Source organism: Cannabis sativa, chromosome 3 (genome assembly GCF_029168945.1).
Source record: "Cannabis sativa cultivar Pink pepper isolate KNU-18-1 chromosome 3, ASM2916894v1, whole genome shotgun sequence".
NCBI lineage: Eukaryota > Viridiplantae > Streptophyta > Magnoliopsida > Rosales > Cannabaceae > Cannabis > Cannabis sativa.
In genome coordinates, this window is record NC_083603.1 from 39646139 (window position 1) to 39659548 (window position 13410).

The following is a 13410-nucleotide window of genomic DNA, read 5'->3' on the forward strand; positions in this document are numbered from 1 at the left end:
AGTCCTAGTCTCGGTTCGGGTTTAGGTCTTTGTTTGGGTTTTATCTGGGTTCGGGTTTGGGTTTAGGTCCTGGTCTTGGTAATAGTCCTATTTGGGTTTAGTTCCATTTGCGATTTTGAGTTCGAGTTTGGGTTTGAGTTCGGGTCGGAGTTCCAGTCCTGGTCTAAGTGTGGGTTCGGGTCCGAATTTCAGTCTAGGTCCAGATCAACCTCCAGGTGTGGGTTCGCGTCCCAAGTTCCATTCCCGATCTGAGTATGGATTAAGTTCTGGGTCTAAGTCCTTGGTTCTCATCCTGGTCTGGGTTCGAGTTTGGGTCCGAGTCCGAGTCTAGCTTTGGGCCTGACTCTAGGTGTGGGTTTGAGTTGGGGTCCGAGTTTGTGTCTGGGTTTCTGTCCAAGTCTGTACCCCGATCTGGGTCTAGGTTCGAGTCATGGTCAAAGTTGGGGTCCCGAGTGCGAGTCCAGGTTTGTATCCGGATCTCTATCTAGGTCCAAGTCTGTGTTTGGGATCATCTCCCAGATTTAGGTCCAGGTCTGGGTCTCAGTTCTGGTCTGGGTACCCGACCGTGTCCGTCGCCGAGTTCCAATCTTAGTTTGGGTCTGAGGCTAGGTCTGTGTTCAATTCTAGGTCTGGGTCCGGGCCCTGGTCGCGGTCCTAGTCTTGTTCTAGGGTCTTGGTTCAGCGATTCTTGTTCAGGTTTTATATTTGGGTCCCAGGTCTAAGTCTAGGTTGGGGTTTGGTTCTTCGTCTGGGTTCTCGTCCTAGTCTGAGTCCCAAATCTAGACATCGACTACTGGTCTGTTCCAGGCCACGTTACCCGAATCCCTAGTCAAGATCTAGATCATTGTCACAGGTCTTGGTCTGGTTCTGGTTCAGGTACCAGGTCCCATTTCAAAGTTTGGGTTCGAGATGAAGAATGGGATGCGGTTCTAGGTCCCGACCCTGGTTCTGTGTCCCTAGTCTTGTTCCATGTTTGGGTTTGAGTTCAAGTTCGGGTTCGGCTCCCCAACCCAGGTTTGGGTTGGGATTCGGGTCCGGCTCCCAATTCGGGTCCAGGTCTTATTTGGAGTCCGGGTCCTCATCCGGTTACGACTCTGGATCTAGGTCCAATTTCAGTTATGATTCCAAGTCCAAGTCCTGGTTCCAGTCCCGGTCAACTTCCAGTTTTGGTTCCAATTTTGGGTCACAAGGTACAGGTTCGGGTCCACTTTTGGGTTTGGGACTGGGTTTAGGTCTGGGTGTTGGTTCGGGTCCTTGTCAGGGTTCGGGTCCAGGGTGGGTCCCAAATCCAGACACCGACTACGAGTTTTGTCCAAGCCCTGGGTCCAGATTTGGATCCCAATCTTGGGTCGCATTTTGGTTCCATTTCTGGTGCCGGGTCACGAGTTGGGTCCTAAGTTCAAGTTCTGGTCTGGTTCGGGTATTAGGTCCTGGTCCTAGTTCTATTTCGCAGGTCCCTATCCTGAGTCTCAGTCCAAGTACCGATTATTGTGTGAGTTTGGGTCCCGGTCTAGCTTCAAGTTCGAGTCCTAGTCTCGGTTTGGGTTTAGGTCTCTGTCAGGGTTTTGATCTGGGTTCGGGTTTGGGTTTAGGTCCTGGTCCTGGTCCTAGTCCTAGTTCGGTTCTAGTTCCATTTGCGATTATGAGTTCGAGTTTGGGTTTGAGTTCCAGTCGGAGTTCAAGTCCTGGTCTGAGTTTGGGTTTGGGTTCGGATTTCAGTCTAGGTCCAGATAAGGCTCCGGGTGTGGGTTCGCGTCCTGGGTCCTGGTCTAGGTTGGGTCCGATTCTTAAGTTACAATCCCGATCTGAGTTTGGACTCAATTCTGGGTCTAAGTCCTTGGTTCTGATCCTGGTCTGGGTTTGAGTTTGGGTCCGAGTCCGGGTCTAGCTTTGGGTCTGATTCTAGGTGTGGGTTTGTGTTCAGGTTTGAGTCTGTGTCCGGGTTTGTGTCCAAGTCTGAAGCCCGATCTGGGTTTAGGATCGGGTCGAGGTCCAAGTTGGGGTCCCGAGTACGGGTCCAAGTTTGGGTCTGGGTCAGTATCTCGGTCTAGTTCTAGTTCAGGTCCAAGGTCCCATTTCTTAGTTTTTGTTTGGGATAGAGACTGGGGTGCGGTTCTAGGTCCCGACCCTTATTCTGTGTCCCTAGAATGGTTCCATGTTTGGGTGTGAGTTCAAGTTCGGGTTTAGGTCTCTGTCTGCGTTTTGATCTGGGTTCGGGTTTCGGTTTAGGTCCTAGTCCTAGTCCTAGTCCTAGTCCTAGTTCGGTTCTAGTTCCATTTGCGATTCTAAGTTCGACTTTGGGTTTGAGTTCGAGTCAGAGTTCGAGTCCTGGTCTGAATTTTGGGTTCAGGTCTGGATTTCAGTCTAGGTCCAGATCAGGCTCCAGTTGTGGGTTCTCGTCCTGGGTCTTGGTCTAGGTTGGGTCCGAGTCCCAAGTTCCAATTTCGATCTGAGCCTGGATTCAGTTCTGGGTCTAAGTCCTTGGTCCTGATCTTAGTCTGGGTTCGAGTTTGGGTCCTTGTCCGAGTCTAGCTTTTGGTTTGATTCTAGGTGTGGGTTGGAGTTCGAGTTTGAGTCTGTGTCCGGGTCCGTGTCCAGGTTTGGACCCCGATCTGGGTCTAGGTTCGGGTCCAAGTCCAAGTTCGGGTCCCGAATGCGGGTCCAAGTTTGGGTCTGGGTCAAGAGCTCGGTTCACATCTGGTCCAGCATTTTGATCCCAGTCTGGGTCTTGGTCATGGTCAAGGTTCGTATCCGGATCCCTATCTAGGTCCAAGTCTGTGTTTGGGATTGGGTCCCAGATTTAGGTCCAAACCGGGTCTCAGTTCCGTCCTGGGTACACGACCGTGTCCAGGCTCGAGTTCAAGTCTCAGTTTGGGTTTGAGGCTAGGCCTGTGTTCGGTTCTAGGTCAGGGTGCGGGTAATAGTCATGGTCCTAGTCTTGTTCTAGGGTCCTGGTTCAGCGATTCTTGGTCAGGTACTAATTTTGAGTCCCAGGTCTAGGTCTGGGTTCGGGTTTGGTTCTTCGTCTTGGTTCTAGTCCTAGTCTGAGTTCCAAATCTAGACACCGACTACTAGTCTATTCGAAGCCTCGTTACCTGAATCCCGAGTCAAGATCTTGATCACAGTCACGGGTCTCGGTCTAGTTCTGGTTTAGATCCCAGGTCCCATTTCTGAGTTTGGGTTCAGGATTGAGACTGGGGTGCGGTTCTAGGTCCCAACCATGGTTTTGTGTCGCTAGTCTAGTTCCATGTTATGGTTCGGGTTCGAGTCCTAGTCTCGGTTCGGGTTTAGATCCTTGTCTGGGTTTTGATCTGGGTTCGGGTTTGGGTTTAGCTCCTTGACCTGGTCCTAGTGCTAGTTCGATTCTAGTTCCATTTGCGATTCTTACTTCGAGTTTGGGTTTGAGTTCGGGTCGGAGTTCGAGTCCTGGTCTTGGTGTGGGTTCGTGTCCAGATTTCAGACTAAGTCCAGATCAAGCTCCGGGTGTGGGATCGCATCCTGGGTCTTGGTCTAGGTAGGGTCCGAGTCCCAAGTTCCAATCCCGATTTGAGTCTGGATTCTGTTCTGGGTCTAAGTCCTTGGTTCTGCTCCTGGTGTGGGTTCGAGTTTTGCACCTGGTCCAGGTCTAGCTTTGCGTCTAATTCTTGGTGTGGGTTTCAGTTCGAGTCGGATTCTGTGTCTGTGTTTGTGTCCAGGTCTGGACCCTGATATGGGTCTAGGTTCGGGTCCAGGTCCAAGTTCGGGTCCTGAGTGCAGGTCCAAGTTTGGGTCTTGGTCAGCATCTCGGTACAAATCTAGGTCCAGCATTTCCATCCCAGTCTGGTTCTTGGTCCGAGTCCAAGTTCGTATCCGAATCCCTATCTAGGTCCAAGTCTGTGTTGGGGATCGGGTCCCAGATTTTGGTCCAAGTCCGGGTCTCAGTTTCCGTCTGGGTACACAACCTTGTCTAGGCCCGAGTTCCAGTCTCAGTTTGGGTCTGAGGCTAGGTCTGTGTTCGGTTCTAGTTCTGGGTCCGGGTCCTTGTCCTGGTTCTGCGATCCTTGTTCAGGTTCTAATTTTGGGTCCCAGGTCTAAGTCTTGGTTCAGGTTTGTTTCTTCGCCTCGGTTCTGGTCCAAGTCTGAGTCCCAGATCTAGACACTGAGCACTAGTCTGTTCTAGGCCCCGTTATCGGAATCCCGAGTCAAGATCTGGATCACTGTCACTGGTCTCGGTCTGGTTCTGGTTCAGGTCCCAGGTCCCATTTTTGAGTTTGGGTTTGGGATCGAGACTGGGGTGCGGTTCAAGTTCCGGACCCTGGTTCTGTGTCCCTAGTCTGGTTCCAGGTTTGGGTTGGGATCCGGGTCCGGCTCCCAATTTGGGTCTACGTCTGATTTGGAGTCCGGGTCCTGGCCCAGTTACGGTTCGAGATCTAGGTCCAATTTCAGTTATGATTCAAAGTCCACGTCCTAGCTCCACTCCCGGTCAACTTCCGGTTTTGGTTCCAATTTTGGGTTACAGGGTACGGGTTCGGGTCCACTTTTGGGTGTGGGACTGGGTTCAGGTCTGAGTGAGGGTTCGAGTTCTTGTCAGGGTTCGGGTCCAGAGTTGGGTCCCAAATCCAAACACCGACTACAGGTGTTGTCCAAGCTCTGGTTCCATTTCTTGTGCCGGGTCACGAGCTGGGTCCTAGATTCAAGTTCGGGTTTGGGTCGGGTACTATGTCCTGGTCCTAGTTCTATTTCCTAGGTCCCTATCCTGATTCTAGATCCAGGTCCCGGTTATTGTGTGGGTTTGGGTCTATGTTCGAGTTCGAGTCCTGGTCGGGTACTATGTCCTGGTCCTGGTCCTAGTCCTAGTTCCATTTGCCATTCTTAGTTCGAGTTTGGGTGTGAGTTCGGGTCCGAGTTCGCATCCTGGGTCTTTGTCTAGGTTTGGTCTCAGTCCCAAGTTCCAATACCGATCTGAGTCTGGATTCAGTTCTTGGTCTAAGTTTTTTGTTCTGAACCTAATCTGGGTTCGAGTTTAGGTCCGGGTCTTGGGCTAACTTTGGGTCTGATTCTAGGTGTGAATTTGAGTTCGGGTCGGAGTGTGTGTCCTTGTTTGTGTCCAGGTCTGGACCCCCGATCTAAGTCTAGGTTCGAGTCCAGGTGCAAGTTCAAGTCTCGAGTGCGGGTTCAAGTTTGGGTCTTGGTCAGGATCTCGGTCCATATCTAGGTCCACCATTTCGATCCCAGTCTGGGTCTTGGTCCGAGTCCAGGTTCGTATCCGGATCCCTATCTAGGTCCAAGTCTTTGTTGTGGATCGGGTCCCAGATTTCGGTCAAAGTCTAGGTATATGTTCCGGTCTGGGTACACGACCGTGTCCGGGCCCGAGTTCCAGTCTCAATTTGGGTCTGAGGCGTGTCTGCGTTCGGTTCCACGTTTGGGTCCGGCTCCTCATCACGGTCCTAGTCTTGTTCTAGGGTCCTGGTTCGGCGATTCTTGTTCAGGTTCTAATTTTGGGTCCCAGGTCTAGGTCTGGGTTCGGGTTTGGTTCTTCGCCTGGGTTCTGGTCCTAGTCTGAGTCCTAGATCTAGACACCGACTACTGGTCTGTTCCAGGCCCCGTTACCCGAATCCCGAGTCAAGATCTGGATCACTGTCACGGCTCTCGGTCAGGTTCTGGTTCAGTTCCCAGGTCCCTTTTCTGAGTTTGGGTTCGAGATCGAGACTGGGGTGCGGTTCTAGGTTCGGACCCTGGTTCTTTGTCCATAGTCTGGTTCCATGTTTGGGTCTGAGTTCATGTTCGGGTTCGGGTCTCGAGTCCAGTTTTGGGTTGGGATCCAGGTCCGATGCCCAATTCGGGTCTAGGTCTGATTTGGAGTCCGGGTCCTGGTTCAGTTACGGTTCAAGATCTAGGTCCAATTTTAGTTATGTTTCCAAGTCCAAGTCCTAGTTCCAGTCCCGGTCAACTTCCGATTTTGGTTCCCATTTTGGGTCACAGGGTACGAGCTCGGGTCCACTTTTGTGTTTGGGACTGGGTTCATGTCCGAGTGAGGGTTCGGATCCTTGTCAGGGTTGGGGTCCAGAGTTGGGTTCCTAATCCAGACACCGACTACAAGTTTTGTTCAAGACCTGGGTCCAGATCTGGATCCCAATCTCGGGTCCCAGTCTGGTTCCATTTCTTGTGCCGGGTCACGAGCTAGGTCCTAGGTTCAAGTTCGGGTCTAGGTCGGGTACTATGTGTCCTAGTTCTGTTTCCCAGGTCTTTATCCTTATTCTGGATCCAGGTCCCGGTTATTGTGTGGGTTTGTGTCTCGGTCTAGGTTCAAGTTCGAGTCCTAGTCTCGATTCGGGTTCAGGTCTCTATCTTGGTTTTTGATCTCGGTTCGGGTTTGGGTTTAGGTCCTTGTCCTAGTCCTAGTCCTAGTTCGGTTCTAGTTCCATTTGCGAGTCTTTGTTCGAGTTTGGGTTTGAGTTCGGTCGGAGTTCGAGTCCTGGTGTGAGTTTGGGTTCGGGTCTGGATTTTAGTCTAGGTCCAGATCAGGCTCCGGGTGTGGGTTCGCGTCATGGGTCTCTGTCTAGGTTGGGTCTGAGTCCCAAGTTCCAATCCCGATCTGAGTCTGGATTCAGTTCAGGGTCTAATTCCTTGGTTCTGATCTTGTTCTGGGTTAGAGTTTGGGTCCGGGTCAAGGTCTAACTTTGGGTCTGATTCTAGGTGCGGGTTTGAGTTCGGGTCGGAGTCTGCGTCCGTGTTTGTGTCCGGGTCTGGACCACAGTCTGGCTCTAGGTAAGGGTCAAGGTCCAAGTTTGGGTCCGAGTGCGGGTCCAAGTTGTGTTCTTCGTCAAGATCTCGGTCCAGACCTAGGTCCAGCATTTCGATCACAGTCTTGGTCTTGGTCCATCTCCAGGTTCATATTCGAATCCCTATCTAGATCCAATTCTGTGTTTGGGATAGTTCCCAGATTTAGGTCCATGTCCACGTCTCAGTTTCGGTCTGGGTACACGACTGTGTCCGAGCCCGAGTTCCAGTCTCAGTTGGGGTCTAAGGTTATGTCTGTGTTCGATTCTACGTCTGGGTCCGGGTCCTGGTCACGGTCCTAGTCTTGTTCTAGGGTCCTTGTTCGGCGATTATTTTTCAGGTTCTAATTTTCGGTCCCACGTCTAGGTCTGGGTTCGGGTTTAGCTCTTCGTCTGTGTTCTGGTCCTAGTCTAAGTCCCAGATCTAGACACCGACTACTGTCTGTTCCAGGCCCCGTTACACGAATCCCGAGTCAAGATCTGGATCACTATCACGGGTCTCGGTCTGGTTCTAGTTTAGGTCCAAGGTCCCATTTCTGAGTTTGGGTTCGGGATCGAGACTGGGGTGCAGTTCTAAGTCCCGACCCTAGTTCTGTGTCCCTTGTCTGGTTCCATGTTTGGGTCTTGATCCCAATCTCGGGTCCTAGTCTTCTTCCATTTCTTGTGCCGGGTCACGAGCTGGGTCCTAGGTTCAAGTTCGGGTTTGGGTCGAGTTCGAGTCTTAGTCTCGGTTCGGGTTTAGGTCTCTGTCTGGGTTTTGATCTGGGTTCGGGTTTGGGTTTCGGTCCTGGTCTTAGTCCTAGTTTGGTTCTAGTTCCATTTGCCATTCTTAGCTCGAGTTTGGGGCTGAGTTCAGATCGGAGTTCGAGTCCTGGTCTAAATTTTGGTTCGGGTCCGGATTTCAGTCTAGGTCCAAATTAGGCTCCGGGTGTGGGTTCGCATCCTGGGTCTTTGTCTAGGTTTGGTCTCAGTCCCAAATTCCAATCCCGATCTGAGTCTAGATTCAGTTCTAGGTCTAAGTCCTTGGTTCTGATCCTGGTCTGGGTTCGAGTTTGGGTCTGGGTCTGGGTCTAGCTTTGGCTCTGAGACCAAACGTAGACCTAGACCTGGGACCCTAAATTAGAACCTGAACAAGAATTACTGAACCAGGACCCTAGAACAAGACTAGGACCGTGACCAGGACCCGAACTCAGACCTAGAACCAAACCCACACCTAGCCTCAGACCCAAACTGAGACTGGAACTCGGGCCCGGACACGGTCGTGTACCTACACTGGAACTGAGACCCGGACCTGGACCTGAATCTTGGACCCAATTCGAAACACAGAGTTGGACCTAGACATTGATCCGGATACGAACCTGGACTCGGACCAAGACCCAAACTGGGATCGAAATGCTGGACTTAGATCTGGACCGAGATCTTGACCAAGACCCAAACTTGGACCCACACTCGGGACCCAAACCCACACCATAACCGGGACTTGGACCCATAACCAGGATAGGGACCTGGGAAATAGAACTAGGATCGGGACCTAGTACCTGACCCATACCTAAACTTGAACCTAGGACCCAGCTCAAGACCCGGCACCAGAAGTAGAACCAGACTCTAACCCGAGATTGGGATCTGGATCTAGACCGAGGGCTTAGACAAAACCCGTAGTCAGTGTCTGGATTTGGGACCCCGCCCTGGACCAGAACACTGACAAGGACCTGAACCCACACCCGGACCTGAACCCAGTCCCGGACCTGAACCCAGTCCCAAACCCAAAAGTGGACCCGAACCCGTACCCTGTGACCCAAAATTGGAATAAAAACCGGAAGTTGACCGAGACTGGAACTAGGACTTGGACTTGGAATCAGAACTGAAATTGGACATAGATCTAGAACCGTAACCGGACCAAGACCCTAACTCCAAATCAGACCTATACCCAAATTAGGAGCCATACCCGGATCCAAACCCAAACCTGTACTCGGGACCGGAACCTGAACCTAAACTCAGGCCCGAACTTGGAACCAGACTAGGGACACAGAACCATGGTCGTGACATAGAACCGTACCCGAGTCTCGATCTCGAACCCAAACTCAAAAATGGGATCTAGGACCTGAACCGGAACCAGCCCGAGACCCGTGACAGTGATCCAGATCTTGACTTGGGATTCGGGTAACGGGGCCTAGAACATACCCGCAGTCAGTGTCTAGATCTAGGAGTCAGACTAGACCAGAACCCAGACGAAGAACCAAACTCGAACCCAAACCTAGACCTAGGACCCAAAATTAGAACCTAAACAAGAATCGCCGAACCACGACCCTAGAACAAGACTAGGACCGTAGACCAAGACCCAGAACGCGTACCCACACCTGTAGCCTGATCTGGACGTAGACTGAAATCCGGATCCGAACCCAAACTCAGAAGAGGACTCAAACTTCGACCAGAACTCAAACCCAAACTCGAACAAAGAATCGCAAATGGAACTAGAACCGAACTAGGACTAGAACCAGGACCAGGACCTAAACCCAAACTTGAACCCAGACCAAAACCCAGATAGAGACCTAACCCCGAACCCAGATCAAAACCAAGAAAGAGGCCTAAACCTGGACTCGCGACAAAGAACCAGGGTCGGCACCTAGAACTGTACCCCAGTCTCGCTCCCGAACCCAAACTCAAAAATGGGATCGGGGACCTGAACCAGAACCAGACCGAGACCCGTGACAGTGATCCAGATCTTGACTCGGGATTCGGTTAGCGGGGCCTGGAACAGACCAATAGTCGGTGTCTTGATCTGGGACACAGACTAGGACCAGAACCCAGACGAAGAACAATTCCCGAACCCAAACCTAGACGTGGGACCCAAAATTAGAACCTGAACAAGAATCGCCGAACCAGGACCCTAGAACAAGACTAGGACCATGACCAGGATCGGGAGCCAGACCTATAACCGAACACACACCTAGCGTCAGACCCAAATTGAAACTAGAACTCAAGCCCGGACACGGTCGTGTACCCAGACCGAAACATAGACCCCGAATGTCCTTCTCTTTGTGTGTGATATTTCACAGTCTTCCAATCTATGATTGAGGTACCACTTGCTATGTGTGGGCCCTACTCTATCACTGAGGGTTTCGAAATTTAGAAGAGGAAAACAGAGAGAGGTTGGTTCGGCTATGGAGAGAGAGGGAAGGCTCAGTTTTCTGAAAAAATGATTTTCTAAGAAAAGGTTATGAAAACTGTTGTTTGACTGAGCCATCACTTTCTATTTATAGGCAACTACTAGGTTTAAGTTAGCAATTATTTGGCATTAAAATAATGAAAATATTAATTAGAAAAAGCTATCCAAGTGGCCGGCCATAGGTGTTAATGGGCCTCACTTGGTTTTTGTAGTTTTCACAATTTTTATTTCTATTTTATCAAAAACGCCAATTTTCCAATTCTAACCATTTAAATGCCAAAACTAATTATTTAATAACTAAAATAGATTATTAAATAAGATTGTCATTTAATTTAATTATTAATTAGACATATAAAGTCTATTAATTAATAAATAAACTTAGAATCTCTTTACTTTACAATTTCGCCCCTGCTTAGTGAAAATTCACAAATTAGACATAGTCTAACTTTAGAATGATAATTGATTAATCACAAATCAATTATTGAGTCTTACAAGCAGTATAGTCTCAACTAGAATGGGGACCATGGATCTATATGCCGAGCTTCCAATAAGTGAACCGAATTTACTAAGTAAATTCCTACTTATTAATTCCTCGTTGAATCCACTCTTAGAACTTAGAATTGCACTCTCAGACTTATATAGAGCATATTATATGTTCCACGATATAGATATGCTATCTCATTTAACCATTGTTATAATCTTATTGTGATCAAAGATCCTCTATATAGATGATTTACATCGAGACGGGATAATTTTACCGTTCTCACCCCTCAAAGTATTTCGCCCCTTAAAACACTTAGCTACCTATAAATGATGTTTAGTGATCTAAGAATTAGTCACTTAAACAAGAGCTCATCCATTTACTTCTATTTAGCTAAGGTCGAAGGGTTCTATACACCAGTAGAAGCTATAAATTCCATATTTATGTTCAGCACTCCCACTCAATCATACTATCATGTTCCCAAAATATACGTATCACCCTGACCCAAAAGTAGGCTTAACTAATAAATCAAAGAACATGAATAGTACTCCTGAGTTGAGCCTAAGCATATCAGGATTTAGATTCTTTTAATCTTAAGATCAACTACTGATATTGACTTGGAAAGATATGACGGTAAGTTTATAATATCTTAACTAAGTTGCAATATCAGTCCAGTCCAATGTATACTCCATACATTCGAAACTAGTATACTTTACCAATGTCGTGGAAAGAACATAACACTTACTCCAAGTGTAAGTACACCTCATCGCTGATTATCACATTAGTGTAAATCCAAAACACTGATGAAACAGGGACTTAGTCTTTTGATTCATATAATCACAATCACATTCCACTGTGTTGACGATACTGTAATTGTGAATAAACATATGATCTGGACTTAACAGATTTTGTGTGTAAATGTAATAAACATATTAAACCATTAGCACGTAAAATTCATGCAAACATAAATCACTTCAAATTTCTTATATTGAAAACTAATCAGATTGTAAAGGGTTTTTATTTAGGGCACAAAACCCAACAATTAGGACCATGACAAGGACCCGGACCTAGACCTAGAACCGAACACAGACTTAGCCTTAGACCCAAACTGAGACTGGAACCCAGGCCCCACACGGTCGTGTACCCAGACCGGAACTGAGACCCGGACCTCGACCTAAATCTGGGACACGATCCCAAACACAGACTTGGACCTAGATAGGGATCCGGATAGGAACCTGGACTCGGACCAAGACCCAGACTCGGATCAAAATGCTGGACCAAGATCTGGACCGAGATCCTGACCCGGACACAGACTTGGACCCGCACTAGGTCTGATTATGGAGCTTTCATTATGAAGACCAAGAGTCTTATTTAGTATGCTTTTATTGGAAAGACCAAAGGTCTTAGGTGTGTTAATGTTGAAGTCCAAAGGTCTTGTAGGTGTCATTTTCGTCCTATAAAAGGGACTACCTTTCCATTGTAAAAAGCAGATTATCATATATGCAAATTGTGAGTTTTATCTTCTAGAGTTCTTGAAGAAACTTGTGAACTTATCAAGGAGGTATCCTTGTGGCGTTCAACTTGACTTATCAAACGGATTTCCATCCCCGTTTGTGGCGTCTTTCTTATACCAAGGTTCGTGCTTCGCTAAGCATTGGGTCGAGGTTCCATTCCAACATCGTTTGTTCTTGGTGGCTGTTCCATATTTGGTGTCGGGTTTCATCACAAGTTGGTGTGGTTCGTATCAGTTGGTATCAGAGCAAAGGTTCATCCGGTTTGGCTTATCCTTTTTATTCTTTTAGTGTCTCAATATTTCAAAAAAAAAAAAAAAAACTCTATTCGTGTTCCTTGTTGTTAGTCTTGTTCTTGTTCTCTTTCTTAAAATCCGTAACCATTGTTGTTAATTTCTTTGTCACGCTCATTTCCTTGTTCAATGTTTTCCTTATTCCTTGAAATTCGAATCTGTTTGATATTGCTAAGTCCTAATCTGTCTTCATTTCAACTCATTTGTTTTCCCTTGTTCCCATTGTTTACTCTAGTGTCAAAGAGTTTTGAAAGCATTGTTATTGAAGCATTTTCGTATTAATTCGTACTTGAATTCAGGTTGGCTTTTGGTTTTCAAAAAAAAAAAAAAAAAAAAAAAGAATCACCAAAAAAAAAAAATCACCACTTTTGCCTAAACCCATATTAATTTTTTTTTTGTTATATTCTTGTTCCTTACAGTCTAAAGGCCCTTTTGCCTAAACCCCACTCTAGTGTTCCAAAATCACCAACAAAAAAAATCACCACTTTTCGCCACTTTTTCATCGGTTTTCGTTTGCTTTATTGGGTAGAATTGACTGCTTGAACCTCCATTTCACTAGTTTTCAAAGAGCTTAAAGAAGATAAAGAGTGGAAAAAGGCAGAGGTGTGAGCTTATTTAAGGGTAAAAGCCATTATTGAGTGAAACACGAGTGACTTTGAGTGACCACTTTTCTTTGAGTGAAACACGTGAGGGAGTGTAGTGAGGTCCTTTCTATACTTGTCTAATTTTATTGTTTTGCAGAATTTTTAATCATGTCACAAAACTCGGGTGATAACAATCCACAACCTACAGTTCCAAATCTACAACTTCAAGCCATTATGGGGGAGATGAGGAGATTGTTGAGGGAGGAGTGTGAGCAAATACATGAGCGGTTGAATAGGGTGGAAGAAGGAGCACAACGGAGACCAAGGGGGAGAAGAGTACACCAAAGGGGGAATGAAAATGAAGGAGATTTCGAAGGAGTAGTTTCTGATGAAGAGGTTGATAGGATGTCGACGGGTACCAATAGGAGGTATGGTGGGAATAGAGAAGATAGGAACCAAGTAGACAATTATTTGGGGAATATAAAGATGAGAATCCCAGCCTTTCAAGGGAAGAGTGATCCTGAAGCATACCTAGAGTGGGAGAAGAAAATGGAGTTAGTCTTTGATTGTCACAACTATTCAGACATGAAGAAGGTAAAACTTGCTGCCATTGAGTT